Below are 11,247 nucleotides of genomic sequence, written 5' to 3'. Positions count from 1 at the left end.
AGAATTGTTTCCAATCAGACACCGTTCATTCGATGTGATCGGGTCGTGCACCAACCAACCTAGCGTCGGGTGTATGTGTTGCTTCCCGGTTGTTCCGGTTCCCGATTCCCCATCGGGGGAATAATTTTACAGAGCAATTGAAATCAAAAGGAAATCAGAATCCAATTCTCATGAACAGGATTATCGATATAAGATAGTCTTACCAGGGCTGATACTGTAACAGCATTCAAAGGTGGATTTCATCACATTAAGGAAGCGTTGAATCTTATAGGTAGGATGACCAAAATGAAAAAAGGGGACAATTCAGGAAGCAAGCATTGTTAAAAAAATGTCTCAATTTGAAATTTGCTTAATAGCCATAATCTGGATTAGAAATTGCAAAAAATTAAGATATCTAATAAGTGGACATATTACCAATGACTGCAAAAATAAGTTGGCCTGTTCAAAATGCGGTGATAAATTTTTTCCTTTCCGTAAAAAAACGCTTTCCTTACGGAAAGCCAGATTTTTGTGAATTTCGGAGCTGAATTCTGTCCTGCTTTTACCGACTACTCAGGAGCTCTATTTAATATTTGACTCAACAGTATTGCCCAGCGGATCAGTATTGCAGGCTCCAGGATTTTACTCTACGCTGATGAACTTAAAATGTGTCTACATTGACAACGTTTCGTCCTGTGAGTAGTGAAAGTGAAACTCGTGAGGTTTACAATCGTTCACAATGGTCTAAGTATTAGTCTTATCCCCCCTAACAGACAAGTTCTCTTCTGTTTGGTTTGGAGACACTGGCCAATAGTAGTTACACCCAATGTATATATGAGCACAAGCTAATTTGCATTTATATACATTGCCTTGTCTTACTGGATACGTTAGATGTGTATGCCATAACGCGAGACCTTAGGTCCGGAGCCTTGTGTTGGATCCCGAAGAACTGGCCACTTACTGATAACTTACTGTTTTCAGCTGATGTGGGTGCCTGCTATCCATCGAGGACAATGTGTATCATTCGACGGTCGGACACTTCGACCGGGAAGCGCGATCGTATCGGGCACGGACGAGCCGCGCGTGACGTCCGTTTGCGTAAGGCAGTTTGTACCGTTTAGTTTAAGGTAAAAAATCGGAGTTTTAATGTGTACGTGTTCGTCAAAGAAATATAGTTTGCAAATAGAAGATAATTATGTGTGCCCACTAAAAGCAGCAGTTATGCGAAAGAACATAAAACATATAATGGTTTAGGAAACCTAGTGGACTTCAGTTCATCGGTTCGTAAAGTAAGTGCACTTCCAAGAAATTTTTCCCGTTTTAGTTATGACAGATATGGATAGTAATTGTGATTATCTTAGAGCGGGTTAGTTTTAAATTTAAAAAATCCGCATATACAGGCCAACTTGGAGGGATAAATTAAATAAAATATGTTAATGTACTACACAACAACCTTTTACAGATCAGAAAAAATTCAAAACTGACGCGATAGCGGCTTGGAAAAGAGCGATCAGATCTACTGCTCCAAAGCAGCGTATTCTAGAGTTAAATACATTTTACAAACTAATTACGACGTTTCTTCAAGTACAAGTACTTCATTTCATGGTATATGAATTTAAAGTGACAGTAAATAATTAAATTGTAATATGTATATGCGGACATAACTGCTTCGAAAACAAATGCAGCAATTCGTCTCACATGACAAATAGTAGCAATCGGGAGGAGGATACTCACCATACTTGAAACGATCGATTGCTAAAAAACTCCCATCAACAGTTGTTTTCATCTTCAAAACCATGCAAAACATGCATACTTACTTAGTAACAGAAGAAGCTTAAACTTTGAGACTGACCAAAAGTAGCTCACGACACTTTGTTAGCTCCTTTTCATCTTTGTTTCCTCACAAACATCACTTAAATACACTGAAATGGATAAACGGATACATAAATAAATTAGAAAACTATCTATACAATCATATATACAACAACATTAAAAATTATGAATAAACGCTTATGAGTGCCTTCAATTATCTTTACAACTTTATATAACAGGCATGGGAGATTAATTGTCACTTGTTGACAAAATTGATCAATTGTATAATACTTACTTCCAATTAATCAGAAGACTTATTTAGCATTATGTTCAAACAGATTAACTGTACACAACATACCACACTATGCATTCTTTCTGGAGTATTCAAATGTTCACAAAATACAGCTCCTTTTAATGTTTTCATCATATAGGCACTGCCATCGTGCAGTGGGAATGGAGTAGGTTTTGAAGTATTCATTTTCGCAAATATCTCCATTTTATCTTTTATGCTTTTCACTCTGCGCCAACAATCTCTCTACGCTAGAAATAGAAGGAAAAATATATAATTGAGAATGATTTGTTCACTCACATAGAACTAACTTCTACTGCAAGTTGCTGCATCACTTAATCTCATTCATTCGTTGTTTTTACATGCCATACAGAGGAGTCATACAGTGAACGGGAATAGATCTACGTACCATGGTTTGTCTCATTCTCGATGCGGCAGATTTATTACGGTTTTAATCAACGGCATTCCAGCACTTTGCTTTATAGAAAAAAATTGTTTCACGAAACCGAAAAATGTATCCGGACAAGCTCGCATTTCTTCCCTAGTACGACCAATTGGCGTCTGTTTCACAACCGGAAAGCATCTAAGCTAACTACTTGACAGCTCTCACGGATTCTATTCCTAATGTGACATTTATTTTCATGAAATGGCGTTACACAAATGAACAATCTGACATGCGGTTGTAGAGTTCTGTACTAAAATCACATTCGAACTGCACCTACAACCTGTGGTCACAGCTTTCCGCAACCATGCATATGGTTGCGTTTTTGATCTGTCAAACGAGCACAATTTTTTGGCAAAAATAATACTTTAATGTTTGAATATACCACTTATATGAGCATACAATCTCATTAAAGTCTACTAGGTACAATATTTACTGTTGACATATAAAAACGCAAGAGTCTGCGGCAAGAATCAAACTCGTTTGATTTTTTAGTACAGAAACCGCAAGGTCTTGCGTCTGCGGTGACAGCCCATGACAGCTCCTATCTCTCCCATGGGAAAAAACGCAACCGCATGCGGTTGCGCGAAGCTGCGACCAGGGGTTTACTCTTTTTCGGAGCCGACCGTCGAGCTCCGACAGGTATTTTCGAACGAGTTTAGTTGATCCCGAAGAAATCCTCGAAGGTTTAAGAGAACAAAAAGCGTGGCAGGTAACCATCATAAAACGAAAAGACAGTGAGGAGAAGATCGTTAACACGAAAATGGCAATAATAACGTTTAAGGCCTCCAGACTACCAAAATCAATTGACTTTGGGTGGTATCCTCTACAAGTAGAACTTCTTCTTCTTCTTCTTCTTCTTCTTCTTCTTCTTCTTGGCGTAACGACCTCTTGGTCATGCCTGCCGTTTAAGGGCTTACGAGACTTGTTTCCCTGTTGTACATGGATAGTCAGTCCTCTCGTACAGGGGAGGATCCGGTCTCGGTTGGGATTCGAACCCACGCCGTCGAGGTGTTGAGCCCCGGCGCTCATGGGCCGATTTTCTAACCGGCGCTACCGCTCGGCTTTCGCGGACCCGCGTACGACAGTAGAAAAAGTTAAACTGATGGTTCTAGTTAACGAAACACATATCACGGAAGTTGAAGTTTCACATACCAGGATACCGTGTCGAATCTTGTTTGTCAAACTCGCGACATACTGGAGGAGTTACAATATATGCCAGAGACCCGGTTGTATTCAATGTTTTATCCCCTTAAAGGGGACGGGAAACGAAGCGTAATCGCTAGCGTCATCGTGGTATTCTGCTGGTCAATCTGTCAAAAAGAATTTTGGCTCACCTACCCTATAATCGCATGCGTAATCTTGTCAGAACGTAAACAAACGAATCAATAGTTCATTCATCCGTGATTAGTTATCAAATTTCTATGATTATTTAGCGTAGTTTTTGTATTTATTACAATAAACAACAAAATAATAGCAGTAGCTTCAACAAATGTTGCCATTTTTACCAAATCGCAAAACATAAACAAAGCAAAGATGACGCTTGGCCTGAATATCGACGATACACGAGAGACCAGCGATTACGCTTCGTTTACCGTGCCCTTTAAATGAAATGAAAGAAGGCAACTGGTTTTTTGGTATTGCGGTAGCTCGCAGTGTGACAGCGGCGAACTATGGAGTTGTTTATCATTCACCTAGTTCTAGTGACTCTGGGTTCGTAGGTGTTTTGGACGGGTGGCTGAACAGATTCATCGATTTCAATAAACGTAATATTGTGGTTGGTGACTTAACACGTTGCGTACCAAGCGTTTTAGCACAATTTTTAGTACAATTTTTCTAATTACAATTTGTTTATAATATTTGTTAAACCGATTGTTTTCGAAGGCCAAGCAAAAACTTAGCTTCCCAAAATATTTATATAAAATATTACAATAATTTTTATGTTGCATTTTCATTTATTTATAGGTCAAAAACTTTTTTGTACTAAAACTGCCGTCACCCATATTTGGGTGACGCGGTACGCAACGTGTTAAATATCGATTGGTTGAACACTGAAAAGTCGGTTCCCTTAACACTAGAATCCAAATTGGGATCATTTTGACCCCAACGCAATTTTCGATTTTAATATCTCGTAAACGGCTGAATATTTTTACAAAAAAAAAACAAGGCTTTCATAAAATCCAAAATTATATCTAAAACAAAAATTTCAGATTTTTCTGTTCGACCAGTTCCGAGAACCAACTTGACTATACCTAGAATGCTTTTTAGGGGTCATTTTGACCCCTACTTGTAAAACGCTATAACTTCACTATTTTTGAAGATTTTTCAAATCCGTAAACTGTCACTTTTTAGTATATTTGTTGATTATCTTTTGGCGTTTTTGGTTTTTCGATGCATTTCTTCATAATTCCGCAAGCTCGGTGTATAGCAAAAACGGTCGAAATTGCGTTTTTTTCAGCTTTTATTCAATCAAAATCTTTGAATTAAACCTAGAAAAAAAAGTGTGCGCTAGAAAGTTAGTATGGTGAGCAACATTTAAAAAATAAAATCATATTTTTGCCATTACAAATGACTCCATAAATTGGCCGCAAAGATTAAAAATAACGCCAATTCCCATAGTAACGCATCACGCATAACGCTTCGAAACGCTCGCATACGGAATAACGGAACAAAGCGCAGAACGGAAACTTCCTATGGAAAATGTTAAAATCCACATCTTTAAGATCAAGTTGTGGCGTTATTTGTTAACTAAAAAATATGATATTATTTTTCAAAGGTGGCCTAATATATCAACATCATAGCGCACACTTTGTTTTCTAAATTTACATTATACATTTTGAAAGAATAAAAATTGAAAAGGATTAAAATTCGACTCATATCGATCTTTTTTGCTATACACCGAGCCAGCGGAATGGTGAAGTGGTACATCAAAAAACTAAAAACGCCCAAAGATAGTCAATAAATATACTAAAACGTAACAGTTTACGGATTTGAAAAATCTTCAAAAATAGTGAAGTTATAGCGTTTTCAAAATAGGGCTCAAATGACCCCTAAAAAGCATTCGGGCAAGTTTCCAAAGCAATGTATTCTAGTGTTAAAAAGAGCAATGGAAGCAGTCAACTTGAAACAACTGGTTAACCAGCCGAATCGCATCACGAGGCTGAGTAGAACCCTGATTGATCTGTGTACTGCAATGTTGAGTCTTTGTCAGTTGCTACGGTGTCGGCTCTCAAGATAACTGACCACGAGACTCTAGGGTTGAGCCTTCGTAATGAGCATTCCAACATAGTCCAAAAACGTATTTCTTATTTGACCGGATACTCCAAACCATCTCTTTGTAATTTCGTTAGAGAGGGTTTGCAGAGTACAATTTCTGGTTTTAACGAAACGGCTAAAGCAGTGATGTCAAACTCGTTTCACCTCGCGGGCCGCATTTCCTGCCAAAATAGGTTCGCGGGCCACATTTCCTCCCAAAACAGGTTCGCGGGCCAAACCATATAATTGATTGGATTGATGAAAATATGTTCTTATCAATGTGGTTTTATCTTAACTGTCAATCATGTTTTACATTTTCAATTTTTTTCATATTATATTACTTCTTATAAAATTTACAAATTTTGAGTAAAAGAGAGGGTTTGTCGCTCAATCGTTTGCCAAATTTTAACGAATTCAAATCAAGTTTATTGAAATATATGTTGCACTTCAACACTATTGTGTATTTGTAAAGATTTTAGAAAAGTTAAGGTATATAATTACCATGGCTTATTGATCCGCATCTGTTATTTTGTTTGGAATGGTCTTGTAGTTCATCACATTTGTTTCCTATAAGCACTATTTATCCACTTGCCTAGAAAAATCTGTGTAAAACCTTTGCTGTTGTCAACCGCTACATGTCGGCGTGAAGTGGATCAAAGTTGCTTATAACTTTCTTATTGAAATTGTTTAAATTGACATTCGTTCATTTCTTTTGCAATTCGAAGTTCGTGAAACGATTTACATTAAATAATTTGCTATTGAAAGGAAAGCCAATACTCAAGGATCTAAACTTTCGATGTATTGTTTCAAAGGGGTCGCGGGCCGCACCCAATGTTCTCGCGGGCCGCATGTTTGACATCCCTGGGCTAAAGTATTGTGGGTTACTCTGGAAAACGCCATGAAAACCTTTACAGTGGATCGAACTATGGCCTTTAGGGATTCAAACAAGTGGTATAACACAGATCTAGCAATGCTTAGGAGCAGGAGGGACTGTGCCTATGCAAAGTTCTTAAGGACAAACATTTCTCAGCAGTAGTGGGAATACACCGCTTTGAGGAATGAATATACACAACGTCTGAAAGAAACAAGGCAACAGTTTTTTAGCAACCAGATCAGGGACCACCAAGGTAATAGCAGGGGACTGTGGAAAGTCCTCAAGTCTATGATAAAGCCAGAGGATAAGCCTGGTTTAAGTGTAACATTTGAAGGATGTGCCATTTTTGAGGAAAACACCATTGCTGAAACATTTAACACTTTTTTTGTTGATAGTGTCAACTCTATTCATCAAAGTATTCCTTCCGTGGCTGAACCTTTGACATTGAGACCAAATAGTAACCCAGGACAACAATTCAAGTTCGAACCAATATCGATTGAAAAGCTCAAATCGATTTGTTTTAGCTTAGAGAACAAGGCTGGAATTAGCAAAGTGAATGCTCAGGTACTGCGTGACTGTTTCCATTTCCATGGGGGGGTCCTTCTTTCACTGATCAACCAATTATTGGAGGAGGGTATTTTTCCTGACTCGTGGAGGGAGTCTCCAGTAGTGCCAATTCCTAAAGTGTCAGGAGCCACCAATGCGGAGGAGTTTCGTCCGATTAACATGCTTCATATACTTGAAAAGGTGTTGGAACTTGTTGTCAAACAACAACTTGTCCAGTATCTTGACAGGAATAACATGCTGGTGGAGGAACAGTCGGGAATAGAGAAGGACATTCTTGTGAATGAATGCGCTGTACCTTTTATTAGCTAAGTGGAAGGAGTTAATGGAGCGAAAACAACCGATTGTTGCAGTGTTCTTGGATTTGAAACGGGCGTTTGAAACGATATCGCGACCTTTGTTATTGGAAACAATCAAAAGGTTCGGTATCGATGGAGTTGAGTTCGAATGGTTCGCATCTTATCTCAGTGGAAGAACGCAACGAACAATTTTCATGAACTGTTGTTCAAACCCTATCGAAAACATCCTTAGGGTTCCACAAGGAAGTGTTCTTGGGCCAGTGTTGTTTATTATGTATATAAACGACATGAAAAAGGTGTTACAGTCATGCGAAATCAATCTTTTTGCGGACGATACAGTCTTGTTTGTCTCGCGGAAAGATTTAAAACAGGCCAAGGAACTTTTGAATGTCGATTTAGATGGTTGGTTAAAATACAAGAAATTGGCCTTAAACATCAAGAAGACCAATTCATGGTATTGTCTTCGAGACAAATTACTGATCAATCAGCTATTGTCATCAATTAGGAACCAATCGACAGAATCTCCCAGATAAAATATCTAGGAAAAAAAAATTGACAATGTCACCTCAAAAGTGGCAAAAAAGTGTGGTGTGATTAGTAGATTGGGCAACAATCTTATTTTTTTCGGAACATTTCAGCTCTACAAATCGTTAATAGCACCACACTTTGATTTCTGTGCATTAATTTTATTTCTCGGCAATCAAACACAGTTACAGAGACTGCAGAGGTTCCAAAACAGAGTCATGCGAATGATTTTGAGTTGCGGCTGGTATACTCCTTCGGTTGTTATGCTCGACGTCGTACAGTGGATGTCGGTCAAGCAGCGGATAGTGTTCCAAACTGTAGTCTTTGTGTACAAAATTTTGAAAGGCCTGGTACCAACGTATTTGGGGGAAAGGGTAGTGGTTGGGTCTGACGTGCATCGGTATCATACTCGTAATGCCGGTGAGCCAAGACTTCCCAGCTATCTGTCTGGCAACGCCCGAAATTCGTTGTTTTTTAAAGGAGTACAATGGTACAATAGGATGCCGAGAGAGATTAAACAAGCGAGAAATCTAAGGGAGTTCAAACCCTATGCGCCGTATACGTGAAGCAGGTAGTTTGACGCTGTGCTTGTAATATATTTAGTAAATGTTGTCATAAAAATAGGTTTTAACTATTTACGTGTTCCCTGTTCATATAAATTCACATTTTTTTTTTGCCGATTTTTCGACGTGCCATTATTCTAAGGTTGTCTTACAGTGGTACAGGGCCAATAAGATATATTTTGTACCAAAACCAAATTTTTCAGAATTTCGTCCCTATGAAAAATACTGGGCAATCACAAAACTTTGTCTTAGGCAAAGTGGTGTAACAGTTAGAGATGTTCTTGGCAAGAGGAAGTGAACGGAAGTTGCGAAAACGGTGTACCCTTCCACGATACAGGCGCTAATGCAAAACCAAAAACAAAATACGTTAATTTAGAAGAACAGCCACCAAAGAAACATACTTTTCATTTTTTTGTTTTTTTTTAATGGGTTCCCGGTCTATTCAATTTGCTCAGTTGTCTTGGTGCTAGAGTATTTTGTGCGGATCATTTTTGGTCGTTCAATTTCCATTATACGGCATTTAGCGAAAAACAATAGTACAGGTTTCTCACTTTCACAACTTCATTGTTACTATTTACTAATACTACTAAAAATATTTGTTTTTGGCTGACGCCACTAGAGGCGCCACAGTAGCGCGCTTTCTTTGACTCAATTTACTATGGGACAGGCTTTAAGTGATTTTTTCTTACTAGAGAATGCTTATTATGAACCAAATCAACTAATAAAAGTGTACGAATTGCAACATTAATCGACATGAGCGCCACAACATCCACGAAGCAAGAGATGGGCCCATAAATGGAAAAAAGCCAACCGCCGCAAGAAAACTCCGGCGTCCAGTTAAAAACGCCGGACGCACCGGTACTAAAACAAAAAAAGGTCGTTACAGTCCTCTGCTTCCAAGGGGCATTACCAGGATAAAGAAATCCACACCCAGCGTCGCAGTCTTCGTCTCGCGGCCAAGAAGAAGGAGGAGAAGAAAGCACATTAAACCAACATGTAGGAAGAATCCATACGACGACGAGTTGGCCGATGTGTGCATCGTTTGACTGCCATTGACGTTATTGCTTCGTCTCGTCAAGGGACTTTGAAACTGAGATTTTTTAAAATAAAGATTCCCAGAATTGTTTCCAATCAGACACCGCGTTCATTCGATGTGATCGGGTCGTGCACCAACCAACCTAGCGTCGGGTGTATGCGTTGCTTCCCGGTTGTTCCGGTTCCCGATTCCCCATCGGGGGAATAATTTTACAGAGCAATTGAAATCAAAAGGAAATCAGAATCCAATTCTCATGAACAGGATTATCGATATAAGATGGTCTTACCAGGGCTGATACTGTAACAGCATTCAAAGGTGGATTTCATCACATTAAGGAAGCGTTGAATCTTATAGGTAGGCTGACCAAAATGAAAAAAGGGGACAATTCAGGAAGCAAGCATTGTTAAAAAAATGTCTCAATTTGAAATTTGCTTAATCGCCATAATCTGGATTAGAAATTGCAAAAAATTAAGATATCTAATAAGTGGACATATTACCAATGACTGCAAAAATAAGTTGGCCTGTTCAAAACGCGGTGATAAAATTTTTCCTTTCCGTAAAAAAACGCCAGATTTTTGTGAATTTCGGAGCTGAATTCTGTCCTGCTCTTACCGACTACTCAGGAGCTCTATTTAATATTTGACTCAACAGTATTGCCCAGCGGATCGGCTCCAGGATTTTACTCTACGCTGATGAACTTAAAATGTGTCTACATTGACAACGTTTCGTCCTGTGAGTAGTGAAAGTGAAACTCGTGAGGTTTACAATAGTTCACAATGGTCTAACTATTAGTCTTATCCCCCCTAACAGACAAGTTCTCTTCTGTTTGGTTTGGAGACACCGGCCAATAGTCGTTACACCCAATGTATATATGAGCACAAGCTAATTTGCATTTATATACATTGCCTTGTCTTACTGGATACGTTAGATGTGTATGCCATAACGCGAGACCTTAGGTCCGAAGCCTTGTGTTGGATCCCGAAGAACTGGCCACTGACTGATAACTTACTGTTTTCAGCTGATGTGGGTGCCTGCTATCCATCGAGGACAATGTGTATCATTCGACGGTCGGACACTTCGACCGGGAAGCGCGATCGTATCGGGCACGGACGAGCCGCGCGTGGCGTCCGTTTGCGTAAGGCAGTTTGTACCGTTTAGTTTAAGGTAAATCGGAGTTTTAATGTGTACGTGTTCGTCAAAGAAATATAGTTTGCAATTTTTTTTTTTTTTTTATGTGCCACGACATCCCCTAGTGGGACAAGGCCTCTCTCCGAAGAGAGTTTGTGTGACCGAAAGACGGCATATTATAGATCGGTGGTCAGCCGTTCGTAATACCGGAGGGTGCCAGACTTGAGATTCGATCCCACACCTGTGGTGTGGTGTTTCTTCGCGCTACCGCTGCGCCATGGGCAGTTTGCAAATAGAAGAATAGAAGAATTATGTGTGCCCACTAAAAGCAGCAGTTATGCAAAAGAACATAAAACATATAATGGTTTAGGAAACCTAGTGGACTTCAGTTCCTCGGTTCGTAAAGTAAGTGCACTTCCAAGAAATTTTTCCCATTTTAGTTATGACAGTTATGGATAGTAATTGTGATTATCTTAATGCG

General features: G+C 39.1%; 1 long non-coding RNA gene across 1 annotated transcript; it reads right to left on the bottom strand.

Annotated features, from left to right (window-relative positions):
• Positions 1-307: 307 nt before the first annotated feature.
• LOC131265580 (uncharacterized) lies at positions 308-2,642 on the bottom strand. Its single transcript, XR_009178284.1, has 3 exons — positions 2,490-2,642; positions 2,087-2,331; positions 308-1,901 (listed from the first exon to the last, which is right to left on the bottom strand). It is a non-coding gene; the product is annotated as an uncharacterized LOC131265580 (long non-coding RNA).
• Positions 2,643-11,247: the final 8,605 nt, after the last annotated feature.

Source organism: Anopheles coustani, chromosome 2 (assembly GCF_943734705.1).
Source record: "Anopheles coustani chromosome 2, idAnoCousDA_361_x.2, whole genome shotgun sequence".
NCBI classification, from domain to species: Eukaryota; Metazoa; Arthropoda; class Insecta; order Diptera; family Culicidae; genus Anopheles; species Anopheles coustani.
This window is presented reverse-complemented; position numbering and strand designations above follow the sequence as displayed.